Below are 17,608 nucleotides of genomic sequence, written 5' to 3' on the forward strand. Positions count from 1 at the left end.
GACTTGCACTGTCTCTATAATGCCTGTTGCTGCAAATACCTGAGATTTGGGTACAGCCTGGAACAATTGAAAATGTGGAACAGTCTATATTAAAAGGCCAGGATGGAGCATGAGCATTAGAGATAATTGAGCAATTACTGAACACCTTAGAGAATCCATACTCTGGTGATAATTGCCATTAACAGCAGGGAATTTTCCAGAGAGATAAATCAGACCTTTCTCAAACAATTAATGCCAGCACTGTGCTGTTTGTTAACGTTGTTATCTTCCACCTTAAATATTACAGGTGCCAGGCTATTTCACTTACCTCTAAACCTTCAGTTTTTCAGTCCCTGTTAATGCAGGGACATAATGCAAAACATACAGTGATTCTCACTTTACAGTCAATTCTCAATTATCCGAGGCTTATGGAATTATAATTCAGTCCATGAGAGCTCTGCTTAAATATTGGCTTCATTGACATTTGGGCACATCTGGAAATCCCATCTGTTTAATTATAATTTTGCTATCACAACTAAGTTTTTGAAATCTACATAAACCAATCACCTCCCATGAAGGATGGGGCTAGACAGAAGGAGGGAAAAAAATGTATAGATTGTCTTTTGTGTATCCATTGCTTTACCATACATTATCTAATTCAATCCCTGTATACAGCAAGGCCATGAAGTACTGTTACTTTTCTTTTATAGAAAAAGAAACTAAGGCTCAGAGTGGTCAAGTTATGTTTGCTTCCTTCCCCTATTTTGCTGCTTGACATCAGAATTAGAGTACAGAGTCTAGAATCAAACAGGTTGGAATCATAATGTGTTAAAATTAGAATTGGTTTTCTAATGTAAAGTTCATCTCTGTTTTTATATATGGCAGTTTCTCTGTGTTAGCTTTTAGAAAAAGTTACATTTTTCTTAAATGACCTAGCTTCTACTTTCTTGAACTCACATCATCATTATCTGGGAAACATCTAGCCTTAGAAGTGAAACAGGTAACGACTTAGCTCAAATAGCAGCAGCAGCATGCACTGAAACAGAATGAGAAGTAGGAAGATACAACACATCATTTTAAGAGCTATCATGACCACACGAGCTGGAATTCTTTTGATAATGTTTTCTCCTTGTTCTCAAAACTACAATTCTCTCAGTCAGTGTGTCCTGAGTTTTGTTTGGAAAGCCCGATCGTCCTTTGTTTAGAGAGGAAAAGTAGCCTTGGACAAATGGTACTATTAAAAGTTGCTTGGTGGCCCTTTGTAACAAATACGGGCCAATTAATGTGGAGACACAGATTCCTGTGTATTGGTTCATATTTTACATGCAACACAGGGTAGAAATATAAATGGTCTGCAGTGCAACTTATAATTTCAATTTATTAAAAAACTTTGTGTTAGTGACTTACCATTAACTAAGGGACTCTAGGCAGATGTTCTAATTCTCTTCCAGTAGTGTATTATTTGCCTGGTTCCCAGTTGACAGCTGGAATTAAACAAAGAATTGAGTTTCATTCTATAGTATGACAATCTTATGGGAACACTAAGAGGTAAATTAAAAATTAGTCTACAATCTCTCATATAACGAAATCATAAAAACATTTGCAGGCATCACTTCAGATGCAACAATAGAATGCAGAGTGTTGTAAATCAAAGAGCACACAGACTATGCTGCAGATTAAGTAATGATAATGCACAAATTAACTTTAGCAGTAATCCTTGAGGAATCCATTTTACTGGGGTAGTATCAATCTTAGCATAGGCATGCAGGAAGGGAAGAAGCAAAAGCAAAGATTAAATAAGAATCTCTGGCAAGTATATACAATTTCTGAAATGTAAGGTAAAGGAACAGGATATTAGACCTAACTTCTTCTAATCTAAATAAAAGTGTGAAGAAATTAAAATGATCTGAAACTGATAACTAATCAGCTAGAACTGTATATCAATCCACAGAGACAGGTAAAAAAACAAGTGAAGGCACCCCCGCACAAAACAAAACACCCCAGAACGCCCCAGCCTGCACCTGCCCATTGCTCCTCGTGCCCTGCCTAGGTGCCCCCTGCTAGAAATGCAAGGATGGCCGTTCTCGCTACTTTTATTCAACATAGCACTGGAAGTCCTAGCTGCAGCCATCAGACAAGAAAAAGAAATAAACGACATCCAAATTGGAAAGGAAAATTTACAACCATGACTATTTGCAGATGACATGATACTATATATAGAACACCCTGGGGGCACTTGGGTGGTTCAGTCAGTTAAGCATCCAAATTCAGCTCAGGTCATGAACTCACTTTTGTGAGTTCAAGCCCCATGTCAGGCTCTGTGCTGACAGCTCAGAACCTGGAGCCTGCTTCGGACTTTGTGTCTCCCTCTCTCTCTGCCCTTCCCCTGTTTGCTCTCTCTCTCTCACTCAAAAATAAATAAAGATTAAAAAAAGAAAGAAAGAAAACCCTGAAGACTTGACAAAAAAAAAAAAAACCTATTAGAACAAATGAAATTAATTCAATAAAGTTCCAGGACACAAAACTAATATACAGAAATCTGTTGCATTTCTATTCACTAATAATGAAATAGCAGAAAGAGAAACTGAGAAAACAATCCCCTTTACAAATGCACCAAAAATAATAAAATACCTAGGAATAAATGTAACCAAAGAGGTGAAAGTTATGGTACTCAGAAAATAATAAAACATTGATGAAAGAAAGTGAAGAGGACACAAACAAATGGAAAGATATTTCACACTCATAGAAGAATTAATATTGTTAAAATGTCCATACTATCCAAAGCAATCTACAGATTCAATATAAATCCTTTTAAAAATACTAATAGTATTTTTCACAGAAGTAGAGCAAATAATTATAAAATTTGTTTGGAATCACGAAAGACCTTGAATAGACAAAGCAATCTTCAGAAAGAACAAAGCTGGAGGTATCACAATTCCAGATCTCAAGATATACTACAAAGCTTTAGTAATCAAACAGTATAATACTGGCACAGAATAGACACATAGGTCAATGGAATAGAATAGAGAGCCCAGAAATAATCCCACATGTATATGGTCAACAAATCTATGACAAATGAGGTAAGAACATGAAATGGGGAATAGATGGTCCCTTCAGTAAATGGTGCTGGGAAAACTGGAAAGTTACAAGCAAAAGCATGAAACGGGACCACTGTCTTACACAAAAATAAACTCAAAACGGATTAAGGACCTAATGCGACCTGAAACTATAGAACTTTTAAAAAAAAAAAAAAAAAAAAGGCGGTTATCTCTTGGGCCGTAGTGACATTTTTCTAGGTATGTCTCCACAGGCAAGGGAAAAAAAGTAAAAATAAACTATTGAGTACTTCACCAAAATAAAGATTTTGTACAGCGAAGGAACTAATCAACAAAACAAAAAGGCAGCCTACTGAAGAGAAGATATTTGCAAATGATATTATCTGATAAGGGGTTAACATCCAAAATATAAAAAGAATTTATACAACTTAACACTAAATAAATAAATAAGTAAACAAACAAACTGATTTTAAAATGAGCAAAGGACCTGAATAGACATTATTCCAAAGAAGATATCCAGATGGCCAACAGACACATGAAAAGATGCTCAACATCACAAACATCAGGGAAATGCAAATCAAAACCATAATGAGATATAGCGACATTTTTCTAGATATGTCTCCACAGGCAAGGGAAACAAAAGTAAAAATAAACTATTGAGTACTTCACCAAAATAGTTTTTGTACAGCGAAGGAACTAATCAACAAAACAAAAAGGCAGCCTACTGAAGAGAAGATATTTGCAAATGATATTATCTGATAAGGGGTTAACATCCAAAATATAAAAAGAATTTGTACAACTTAACACAATAAATAAACAAACAAACAAACTGATTTTAAAATGAGCAGAGGACCTGAATAGACATTATTCCAAAGAAGATATCCAGATGGCCAACAGACACATGAAAAGATACTCAACATCACAAACATCAGGGAAATGCAAGTCAAAACCACAATGAGATATCACCTCACACCTGTCAGAATGACAAGTGTCCAAAAGACAAGAAATAACAAGTACTGGTGAGGACGCAGAGAAAAGGGCACCCTTATACACTGAGGGCAGGAATGTAAATTAGTTCAACAGCTGTGGAAAACAGTATGGAGGTTCCTAAAAACTTAAAAGTAGAAATACCATATGATCAAGTAATTCCACTACTGGATAGTTACTCCCCTTAAAAAAAAAAAAAATAGAAACGCTAATTTGAAAATATATTGAAAATATATATGCACTCCCATGTTTATTGCAGGATTATTTACAATAGCCAATATATGGAAGCAATTGATTGCTTGATAGATGAATGAATAGGTGAATGGATAAAGATGTGGTATATACATACAATAGACAATATATACAATATACAATTGTATATAGACAATATACACAACAGAATATTATGCAGTCTTAATAAAATAATGAGATCTTGCCATTTATGAAAATATGGGTGGACCTAGAGGATATTATGCTAAGTGAAATGAATCAGACAGAGAAATACCTTAAGATTTCACTTATATGTGGAATCTAAACAAAAAAAGCAGAAACAGACTCATAAATTCAGAGAACAAAGTGGTGGTTACTGGGGGTGGGGGGTGGAATGGGAAAAATGGGTGAAAGGAAAGGGAGATAAAGGCTTCTAGTTATGGAAGGTATAAGTCATGGAAATAAAAGTTACAGCATAGGGAATATAGTCGATGGTATGGTAATAGTATTGTATGGTGACAGATGGTAGCTACGCTTGTGAACGTAGCATAATGTATATAGAATTACTGAATCACTGTGTCATACGCCTGAAACATGGTATGTCAAGTATACTTCAATTTTAAAAACGTGAAAACAGATTTGAGATTGGTAATCAAATAAATATGAAAGAAAAAGTAAGATGTTTGAAAAATTGGACAAAACCCCTTGGAAAAGAAGATCCACTGAAGAACAATTATCAAGGACATCGCTAGATACATGGTAGTTTTGGGCCTGATATGGGCCACCTTCCCATTACACACTATAAAAGTTCAAGATACAGGTGAAGATAGCTAACACCTGGCACTCCAGCAGCCCCAAGTGGTACTGCACCCAAATGTAGGCTTTAGGAGGTAACTGAACTGCATGGGGTTCAGGTTTGAGAGAGTGATGCTAGAACTAAGACCCCTACAGAGAACCAGAAACTAGTCCCAGGCATCCAGTCCATGAAATAGAAATTAGACTCCGTCCCCATGGAAGGCAAAATGTCACAGAAACCTGGGGAAAAAGAGAAAGTCTCCTACAAACACTTTTAAAACCCAATATTGCCCTACATGCACGGGTAGAGTCAAGATATAATACTATGTGTGTAATAATAATAAATTGTTGTTTTGATCCATAGGTTCTGGGATAGCTTGTTATATAGTAATAGAATCAGTACCTGGAGTTGCAAGGATTCTCCACATGGCAGGAATTTCAAACAAAGAAACTAACACAAGAAATCTGGTCTAGAAGTGCTGAAACATGAAGAACTGACAGAAGCCAATAAAGTCATGTTGAAATGATGTTTCTAACTCACTGCAACTCAGACATTGACAACACGATGAAACCAAGTTAAAGATAAACTCACAATCAAACATTGCAAATCAGGGGTGCCTAGGTGGCTCAGTCAGTTAAGCATCTGACTTCGGCTCTGGTCATGATTTCACGGCTCATGGGTTCAAGCCCTGTGTCGGGCTCTGTGCAGACAGCTCAGAGCCTGGAGCCTGCTTCAGATTCTGTCTCCCTCTCTATCTGCCCCTCCCCAACTCACACTCTGTCTCTCTCTCTCAACAGTAAATAAACATTAAACAAAAATTTTTTTTTTTTAATTTTTTTTTTTTCAACGTTTATTTATTTTTGGGACAGAGAGAGACAGAGCATGAACGGGGGAGGGGCAGAGAGAGAGGGAGACACAGAATCGGAAACAGGCTCCAGGCTCCGAGCCATCAGACCAGAGCCCGACGCGGGGCTCGAACTCACGGACCGCGAGATCGTGACCTGGCTGAAGTCGGACGCTTAACCGACTGCGCCACCCAGGCGCCCCTAAACAAAAATTTTTTTTAAAAATTGCAAATTGGCCAACAGGCACATGAAAAGATGCTCAACGTCGCTCCTCATCAGGGAAATACAAATCAAAACCACACTCAGATATCACCTCACGCCAGTCAGAGTGGCCAAAATGAACAAATCAGGAGACTATAGATGCTGGAGAGGATGTGGAGAAACGGGAACCCTCTTGCACTGTTGGTGGGAATGCAAATTGGTGCAGCCGCTCTGGAAAGCAGTGTGGAGGTTCCTCAAAAAATTAAAAATAGATCTACCCCATGACCCAGCAATAGCAATGCTAGGAATTTACCCAAGGGATACAGGAGTGCTGATGCATAGGGGCACTTGTACCCCAATGTTTATAGCAGCACTTTCAACAATAGCCAAATTACGGAAAGAGCCTAAATGTCCATCAACCGATGAATGGATAAAGAAATTGTGGTCTATATACACAATGGAATATTACGTGGCGATGAGAAAGAATGAAATATGGCCTTTTGTAGCAACATCAATGGAACTGGAGAGTGTTATGCTAAGTGAAATAAGTCATACAGGGAAAGACAGATACCATATGTGTTCCCTCTTATGTGGATCCTGAGAAACTTAACAGAAACCCATGGGGGAGGGGAAGGAAAAAAAAAAAGAGGTTAGAGAGGGAGGAGGGAGGGAGCCAAACCATAAGAGACTCTTAAAAACTGAGAATAAACTGAGGGTTGATGGGGGGTGGGAGGGAGGGGAAAGTGGGTGATGGGCATTGAGGAGGGCACCTGTTGGGATAAGCCCTGGGTGTTGTATGGAAACCAATTTGACAATAAATTTCATATTAAAAATAAATAAATAAATAAAAATAAAATTAAGTTTAAAAAATTGCAAATCATATAAGGATATGAACAACCACCAGAGAGAGAGAGAGAGCATACAAAAAATAATGGAAAACTTTATAACCTAAAGATGTTTATAAATTGTGTATTTAAAATCATTAAAGAAATTAAAAGCAGGAATAATGGTGAATATCTCAGCTCTTTTTTTTTTTTTAAATGCTTATTTGTTATTGAGAGACAGAACATGAACATGGGAGGGGCAGAGAGAAGGAGAGACACAGAACCGGAAGCAGGCTCCAGGTTCTGAGCCGTCAGTACAGAGACGGACGCAGGGCCCGAACTCACAAACCGCAAGATCACGACCTGAGCCATAGTCAGACGCTTAACCAACTGAGCCACCCAGATGCCCCCTCAGCTATTTCTTGATTTCTGAGCTATGTCCTCCGACATTCCTTTGGTAATATTGGTAGTAAACTGTGTCTTTTGTTTATCTGAAAATGCAGGTAGGAAGAGGGTATCAACTACAAAAGGCATGAAGGAATTTGGGGGGATGACAGAAATATTTTATAGCTTGATTGTTGTGGGGTTACAAAACTGTTTTGTCAAAACTCACCAAACTGTGCATGTAAAAGGGAGAATCTTACTATATATAAATTACACCTCAATGCCTGACATCAGGAAAAAAAAAAAAAATCAGTCTCTTCTCCTTCAGGCTCTCCACAGACAGAAAACAGAACAAAACAGACATTTTCATTCAGAGAACAATAATTTGTGCAAAGATTCACTAAGCAATAAGCCTATCCAAACAAACAAAGCCACGGAAAAAAAGTAGATTCAAATTCTACTAAGGGTTCACTGACTTAAGTTAAAACTTACTTGAACACCAGGCCCCAAAAGCAGACATGGATGAGGCAGCCCCACATGGGAAGCAGCTTCCCTGGTGAGATCTGGTGTTAATGCACAGCCACATCCATTTCTGAAAAGTTTATAACATAAATATTCACATTCATTTATAGCACTGGAAAAATAACAGCTAAATCCTTAGTAAACAGGTTTATCATGGAAAAGTGAGAATAAATGTGTTGAATCAGAAAATAAGGAAATCATTCAAACTCAGACTTTGCCAGTAATAAGTAATATGATCTTAAGTCAGACATCTCACTTCTCTTCAGAATCTTTGTGATAATAAAGATGACCCCTTGGGTCCATTCCTGCATTCATACTCTAAGAGTTTATGACAATTTGGACTTAGACAAGGAGCCACTAAAACTGGAAAGTCAAAATACTAAATTGGAGAAAATTCTGAGACCTGTAAAATCTAAATGCCATGGTACATGGAGACTGTACAGTTTCAGAGTAGTCACATCACGCTTTCCTCAAAAATCTCCATTGAGGGGTTTTAGTGTAGAAACTAATTTCTCACCGACGCTAACAGAAAAAAATGTGAATTACAACATTTGGAGTTCAATACATGACGTTTAAGAAGAATTAGCAAATCACAGCTTCACACTTCATGTCCCATTCCTTCAAAATTATATTTTTCTCTTTGTGAGAGATTGTGGAAATAGTAGCCAATTCCAACCAGCCTGGAGTCTATCAGAAAAATACCAGCAGATCACACGGAACCTAGGAGAAAGAAGTATAGCCATGCCTCAGAAGGTGCTAAAATCAAAACATCACGATTTGAAGTTATTCTTCATGATTCTCTGGGGCTGTAAGAGAGCTTATGCTAGCACCAGCTGACATCTGCACATTAATTCTGGCACTATCTGGAATCAGCACTGACCCACAAGTTAAGGGCTGAGTCCTCCACAAGACAACCCTCATTTTATTGCCAGTCAGACATCGGTGGTCCCCGGGCCACCTGTACTTCTGACTGGCTGGCTACAAATTCAGGGGCTCCCACAAACCCCCTCAGGCTAACTAATTTGCTAGACTGACTCACAGAACTCAGAAAAGCACTATGTTGATTATTACAGTTTTCTTATAAAGGATACAGATCAGGACGAGTTAAACAAAGAGACACAAAGGCCAAGGTCTGGGAAGTTCCTAAACCCAGAGCATCCATGCTCTTCCCATGGAATCAGGACATGTGGCCTTCCTGGCACATGGATATATTTATCTATTTGAAAGCTCCCCTGATATTCAGGGTCCAGAATGTTTACTGGGTTTACATTATACAGGCCGGATTGATTAAATCATCAGCCATGTGACTGAACTCCATTTCTAGCGCTTCACTTCTTTATGTGTCAGACTGCTCAAAGTCCCAACCTTCTAATCATATAGTTGGTCTTTCTGCTGGCCAGCCCCAGTCCTGAGACTACTTGAGAGGCTAATCTTGAGATATTTCATTTGCATAAATTCAGGTCCAGGGGCTGATCCAAGGGACTCATGAATAACAAAGACACTTGGGAAATTCCAAGAGTTTAGAAGGTCTATGTCTGTGCTCAGAACCTAGAACAAGGGCCAAATTCTTTTTTTTTTTTTTAATGTTTATTTTTGAGAGAGAGAGAGAGAGAGAGAGAATGAGCATGAGCAGGGGAGGGGCAGAGAGAGAGAGAGACACAGAATCCGAAGCAGGCTCCAGGCTCTGAACTGCCAGCACAGAGCCCGACGCGGGGCTCGAACCCACGAACTGTGAGATCATGACCTGAGCTGAAGTCAGACGCTTAACTGACTGAGCCACCCAGGTGCCCCAGGGCCAAATTCTTTATTATACAACATAGCTCATCTCAGATTCTCTCTGTGCAGTCTTTTAAAATATTCTCTCTCTCTCTCTCTTGGTACACAGGCATTCCTGGCTTCAAGATTCTGGCTGATCACAGCTGACCCAGCTGCAGTGCTCCAGTTTGATATAACCATTCAGTCTTAACACCCAGCTCCGACTAACTGACTAACATCCCTGAGTTACCATTTTAAATCTCTGGGAGACAAAGTCTAAATGCCACAGCATGAGTCGAGACCATTGGTCTAAAAAGCTGTGATCAGAGGGACAAAGTCACAGGATGCTTTGAGATGGGCCTGACAATTCTCAGAGAACAAAATATGCACTTGGCAGGCATCAGACAACATATCTAAACTCAAGTTTTACAACTCTGACAAGCACAGGTGTGTAAAGCAAGGCCCTAGGAAATGGGAACAAGGATCGGCACAAAGAGAACTAAATGTAATCAAGCTCCAAGATCGTTGTCCTCCCTCCTACAGTCTCTTTATAAAATAAGCACAGAAATAGCTCAGTTCAACTTTATCCAGGTAGGATGTCATTATGATTAATACTCACGGGAGGCAAACCCAAGGTGGACATGTTCTTGTGTGAAAATGGTTCTATCTGGCTTTAGAGAATCATCCTAAATGAAGAGAGCAATTTATAGGAAACGGGAGAAAGAGGAAGTCCATTTGGGAATACTCTTATGATAGGAAAAGATAGGATTCTAGCAGGCAGCGAGGGCAAGGTTAGGACCTAAGGGCCCTGGGTGGGGAAAAACACACATTTTGGAATAATGCTGGGAGCGTCTGACCACAGGAAACCCCCTTGGGCGTAAGGTTCCTCTTAAGAAGGTAACAGACACCTCGTACTCCCCCTCAGGTTCCCCTCAGGAATCTGGCAATCAAAATACCTAACTAAAATAAGTAAACCATAAAACTTATGTTAACCGAGGGACAGTATGACCATAGTCTGACTCCACACAATGGAGTCGAGCCAGTCAGCAATGGACAACCCAGCACTCAAGCCAGAGTTGTCCAGTCAGTAAGGGTAGAACCTGAGAAGAACCGAGGGGGAAGGGCAGGGGGGCGCTGACCAGAACCTTATAAAACAAGGGCCCTTGCCTATAGTCACGGGCATTCACCTTCAAATGCCCCCTCTCTGTAAAGAGAGCTTTCCTACTATGCTTCCTTTCTAATCTTATGCTCTAATACATTTCTGCCTGCTGCTCATTTTGTGTCCACCTCTTCATTGTTCGAAGGGGCGAGATAACGAACCCCAGGCACTGAGGTAAAAAAAAAAAAAAAAAAAAAAAAAAAATCCCACAACACTTTCTGGAATCAAATAGAAGACAGAGATAAAGACTTACCTAATAGTACACAGTTGAGCTAAAAGAGAAAAAGATAAAGGTCTCTTTAGCTGCATCTGAGAGAAGCTAATTGGAGCTAGATTAAGAAAAATGAGAAGTTGTCATAATGATGAAGGGATAACTCATGAACTCCAAGTGCAGAAATGCAATCTGGCCTCCCGAAGGGACTGAGATCAAGGCCTAAAAAGTCCTCATGGCTTCTCTCTGTATGTTTTCCTTTTCTCCCTCCTCCTCCCCTCTGTCTGTCTGTCTGTCTGTCTCTCTCTCTCTCTTTCTCTTTCTCTGGCTCTTTCTGGCATTTCCATTTTGCTGTTTCTCAGGTCACACAACTGTGCATGACGGCCACTTTACAACCCTGAGTTTACATTCTGAAAAGCAGAAAAAGGTAGAGTCCCTCAGTTCCAGATCTTTAGCTCCAAGAGCTATTGTCTGATTGGATCCCTCAGGTGCAATCAGCAATGCTCTAGAGGGCAGGGATCACATAGTGCAAACGTGGCTGCAGGGGCCCATCTTTGTGGGTCAAAGAGGCAGTTAAGGAGCCATTTTTGAGTTGAGAAGACGCCCCAGAAAGTAGCTGTGCTACTACTCCATTTATTTAATTTAGAGAAACACAACAGCTGCTCTGGATAAATGACAATGTCTAAAAAACATCTCCCCAGGCTACATCATAGTTTCTGCACTTAATATTTTTCTAAATTATGTGAAAAGGGAAAGCTCAGAAAAAAAACAAAAACAAAACTCACATTGGCAGATAAACAAAGATCTCTGGAGTATAAGTAGGCCAAGGTGGTAGGAATAAAATGACAACAGATGAACTTCGGTGAGTGTAAGGGAAAGGTAATAATACCAGGGCTAAGTAAATCCAAATGATCTAAATCCATTGGTTCTAAGAAACCAAAGGAGCGGGGCGCCTGGGTGGCTCAGTCGGTTAAGCGGCCAACTTCAGCTCAGGTCATGATCTCACGGTCCGTGAGTTCGAGCCCCACGCCGGGCTCTGTGCTGACAGCTCAGAGCCTGGAGCCTGTTTCAGATTCTGTGTCTCCCTCTCTCTGACCCTTCCCTGTTCATGCTCTGTCTCTCTCTGTCTCAAAAATAAATAAACGTTAAAAAAAAATAAAAAAATAAAAAAAAAAAAGAAACCAAAGGAGCATAATCTTGGATGCACTGAAGAGAATTTCAAACTGATAAAGACGTGACAGCCCTATGACCTAAAAGATTAATAGAGACTTTTATTTATTGAATAAATTCTAGTTTCCAGTATTATTTACTCATTCACCCATGCAACGTAAATATGCAAGGAAAGAAAGGGTGTGAGGGAAGGGAGGGAAAGAAGAGAAGAAAAGGAAGGAGAAAGGAAAACAGACAAGGAGGAAGGGAAAATACACCCTAGTATGTCATACATACTCATGAGGTGGATTACTGATCTCATTTTTCAGATGAGGAAACTGAACTCAAGACCCCATAAACTACCCCAGACCATCAGTTAGTAAGTAGAACTAGGATTCCAGTTCAGGTGGGTCTGGGTCCAAAGCATATGTTCTCTGCATCACATGGTTATCCCACATTTTCAAGATTTTGGCATAAAATTTTTTTAATTATTTTATTTTTTTTTAAGCAAGCTCCGTGCCCAACATGGGGCTTGAACTCACAAACCCTGAGATCAAGAGTTGCATGCTCTACCAACTGAGCCAGCCAGGCACTCCAAGATCTGCCATGAAATTCTTAGCAAAAACATTAGCGTGCATTAAAACAGCCTAAAAAAAAAAAAACCCACGAAGTACTGCTTTTTTTCCATGCTACATAAAAGTCTGAAGATGAAACAATAACCCATTTGGGACTAGAGTATGATACCAAAAAAAAAGAAAAAAAAAAAAAAGGGTAAACATATATTTCTCGACCTGCCTACATTTGCACCCCCAAAATGCTGCCCTGTTTGCTTTACTAAGGCCCAAAATTTCCAAGAGGAAAACTTTGGTGTCAAGTATAATGAAAATATTCAAACCTAAAAACAAATAAATAATGAAGGAAAAAGAGATATACCACATTACAGAAAAATTGAAAGTTACATATAGGCAAGTAACACCAAAAATAAAGGTAAACTGGAAATCATGTGTGACATGTATGAGTTACTATTCTTAATAGCTCAAGAGGTCATGCAATAAGAAAACATTAAATGTGTCAACAGCAAAAGGGCAAAGAACAAGAAGAGAAGTGCATTTTCCAAATAAAGTTAGGAAAAAAATGTCCATCCTTGTTAGTAACCCTGGTATTTCTCTATCCAACTGCAAGTTTTCTCTTTTTTTAAATTTTTTTAATGTTTATTTATTTTTGAGAGAGAGAGAGTATGTGCACGCGTGAGTGGAGGAGGAGTAGAGAGAGAGAGAGAAAAACACAGAATCTGAAGCAGGCTCCAGGGTCTGAGATGTCAGCACAGAGACCGATGTGGGGCTCGAATCCACAAACCAGAGATCATGACCTGAGCCAAAATCAGACGCTTAACTGACTGAGCCACCCAGTTGCCCCCTCTCTCTTCTTTAATGACAATAACCAGGGTTTGTGGAGGATATCGGGAAATATGCTTTCTTAATTTTGCAAGTGACTATATAAATGGACCATATTTTCTGTAACACGATTAGTCAATAGTACCAAACAATGCAAACATCTGTCTACCTTTTGACCCAATACTTGCACTTCTAGGAATATATTCTAAGACAAATATTAGAACTCACAGACTATGAACAGTAATGTATTTATACAAAAGCATCAATAAAAACTGAAAACACCTAATATCCAAGAGTAGCAATTGCTTAAAGAAAGTTGATCCATCCATGTCATAACTGTTTGCAACCACTAGAAAGTGTGCTCTAACAAAGCAGTAATGCTCTGAATAATTAAGTAGAAAGGGCAAATTATGAGATTATGTTTACTTATCTATACAGTTTTAGATATGCAAACATTACATATTATACATAACACATAATAGAAATAATTTAACATACTCATCAGAAACACACCAAAATATTAACAGCAGCCCTTTCTGAGTAGGGTTATAGGAGATTTTCAGGTTGTACACATAGGTGTTGTTCTTTATTGTTCACAGTTCCCATAATAAATTAAGTTGCATTATTTTCATAATGGAAAAGCAAGTATGTTAAAATAAAAATGCAAAGCTTTCAATGAGAAGGCATTATTTCTGTTCATCTTGTCTATGTGCAGAATGAATTCACACAGGTTTTGATTCCATTCGAGGAGGCCACAAAGGTGGTGGTTGATCCCATGTGGCCAGAAGTAAACCGTCCTATTCAGAAATGTGGAGAGCCTTTTTAAATATTCCTTCCCAAAGCAAAACACAACAGTTACATTTCTAATAAGAGCAATTTGCTTTTGATGATGAACTCCTACCAAAATAATTAAGACATTATTCAGAATCTTCAAAAGCAATAACACGAGTAAGAGCAACAGAATAAAACACACAATAAAAAGGATAAAATACAAAATCAAAACAAGGTCATCTCTTTAAAAACCAGGGATTACTGTTGAAAATGTCTAGGGTCTCATCAGAAGGACTTTATTGTCTTTAATAACAGTTTTGATTTGAGAATGCCAACACCAAAATGACTCCATTTTCCTCTCAAATGCTTTCATGATTGTGTTTAGATAGCTCTGAGAAGGCTCACACGGTTGTCTACAAAGAAGACTATGATTGGTGAAAATGGGAACCTGTTATTTGCAATATTCAGAAACAAAATACGCTGTATGCAGATAATTAATTTCAAAATGTACTGTATTTTTTTTATTTCATACAAACAGTATAACCTGATTTAGGATTTTTTTTCTTTTTTTATTATTTTATGTTTTCACCATGATCAGTGACTCTTTAACCTCCATCATCTATTTGATCCCCCTGCCGCCTCCCCTTTGGTAACCATCAATTTGTCGTCTATTAAACAGAGTTAAGTTTAAGCAAGTCTGGCCCCCTCTTCCTGTTCTTCTCCCTTTCCCAAATATCTTTGCCACCTCATGCCAAAGGGACCATCTACACCATTACTGAGTCATTCCCTGGGGTCCTATCGCATTTACTTTATCAAGAATCTTCATTACTTAAAAGCGAATACTCTCTGAGCCAAATTCAGCTTGGTTCTTGGTTAGTTGCAGTCATCTGAGAGTCAGAAATTGACCAAGACAACCGTACCAGGTGAGGGGACTGTATACCAAGGACATATATATGGGAAACATATGGGAAGTGAAAGGCAAAGAAAAAGGACTGTAAGCAAGCACTGCGAGGTATCCATATACAGACGATGGATATAATCATGAAATTCCAGGGAAAAATAATTGATGCACTTTAAAATCAAGGAAGCATCCACACGATCGCATTCTATGGAGGCACACAAAGCAAACCATTCAGTCCCTGAAACAAGCTACTTCCAGCCACAAGGTGCAGCTCTCCTCAGGATCTGCAAACGGACTGCATATTTAGAGCTGAGACAATGGCAAGCTTGCATTAGAAATCCCATCTATAAACCATACTCCTTCAGTCAATTCAGTTTTGAACAGAACTTTCTGCCAATGAAACACTCTGCACAAATACAGAGTTCTGTCCAAGGAGAAGCCCTCCTTAACTGATGCTACGTCTGTGTGGGCAAAGTCACCTCTACATTGCAGCATCCACAGCCATCATTTTCTTTCCTCAAGCTGAGCTTTCTGCTATGGAACTGAGCTCTATGGCTCGCCCTCTCTCTCCTTTCTTCTTATTTCCTGGATCTTGTTATTTGCTTTTTGTGTTATGACAAGTCAAGTGAAATGTCAGATATGGAGATATGCCACCCAGATTATTCTTCAGGAAAAGACAGGCTGCCCAGCTGTGAAGAGTATAATCGTCAGTGTCAGCTGTCAGCTCCCTCCCAGTACGAGCTACAGAGAGCCACCTTGTTCAAGCCCATGCCCTTCCCAGAGCAGCCTGCATCAGGTGACTGACGGGTGCCGGGAGGGTCAGTAGGGACAGGCCACTTCAACTCAATGCATGACAATTACAACAGGCAATGTTTGTTCTAGAGCTTTGCTGGGCCTTCACTGCACATCACCTTCTCCCCACTGCTTCCAGCCCTCTTCGTTTCAAGGTACTAATCCCTGATAACTATCTTGTGCCCCAAACCACATCTTCTGTGCCTATGTCCGGTGAACACAGCCTGCAACATTGCAACAATGAATTGCTCAGATCATCTGACAATGATAGGCTATTAAATAATTTGGAATACTTAGCTTTTGCTTTTATGCACTTTTGTGCTTCAGATATTTTCACTGAATCGCCATTTACTCATTTATTCAATAAATATTTGAGTGCCTCCCATGAGCTGGGCACCTTGCTTCGTAAAGAATACATGAAAAATATCTGGAACACAACACAGTATTAGGGTAAAGCAGCCATCTTGCAAACATGAAAATGAAAGCAACAATCCAAGGGATGGCAGGAGAGAGAGCCAGAAAGAGCCTTCATGGGACAGTAATGATTGCCCTGGACTGCCTATCTCTGACCTCATCTTATGAGAAAAGTAACCTCTATTTGGTTTTCTATTATCTGCAATGGAACGACATCAACCCTAGCTGACAGACTCCCCCCTCAGTCGACACTTAGTATGCCCACTGCAAATACCATGCTTTGGCCACTGTTTGCTTATTTACTGATTGAGTAAATGAACAAATGAACGATAATTCTTACTAGTATTTTATCTCGCATTCCCTGGTCAAATCCAGAAAGTGAGCCAATAAAAAGGAATAAAGCCCGAAAAGTAGTCTGGTCCCCAACTGCCCACTCCTTGGCTCAAATCTGTTCACCTTATTCTTCCCTTTTTCATTTCAAAATTATATTCATATCATTCCTTTTATAGTATCGCCACATGAAAATTAACAACATGCAAAGCATTTCTCCAGTAAGATCATTTTTGACACTTTTTTCTTCTATATCTCATGTACAAAGGAGAGGAAAATTTGACACATGGGCTGTGGGGCTGTATAAACATATAGCATACCATTTTAAATGCTTCAGTTTCAGAGGCTCTGAGAGATAAATGGCACATCTATAATTATCCCTCCACCATCAATAAGCTTCAAATTACTATCTACTCTCAAAGGTAGAGAAAATGTTGAAGTATTTTTTATGAAACTTCAGAAGTTGCATATTAAGTAATTTGTTGTATCATAAAGTCCTAGACCCAGGAAGTGTCTTTTGTTTTATTTACCAGATTTTATTTACCAGAAGGGAAGTTTTCAATTAATTGTTTGATTGGGATATATAAGAAGACCACCGAGAAAAGCCTTACAATGAAGTCAAATAAACCTAGGCTCGCTGAGGTTCACAAAAGCTTTCCACCAAAATTACCAGCCACTGACGGTATGACATTCAACTCAGCTATCGCCCAATAAATTTCCTTCTTCCTAACAAATGTTTCCTCTTAATTTGTTGATTTATATATCTACTCAACAGACATTCATTAAACACCAATTATGTGCAGGCTTAGTACCAGGCACTAGAAAGAAATAAGGTGTTGTCCCGGATCTCAAACAACAGAATGCATAGACAGATACGAACACAGGACATAGCATTTCAGTGCAATATCATGTGTCTAACAGAGGTGAG

This window comes from Puma concolor, chromosome C2 (genome assembly GCF_028749965.1).
Source record: "Puma concolor isolate L17-30 chromosome C2, mPumCon1.1.hap2, whole genome shotgun sequence".
NCBI classification, from domain to species: domain Eukaryota; kingdom Metazoa; phylum Chordata; class Mammalia; order Carnivora; family Felidae; genus Puma; species Puma concolor.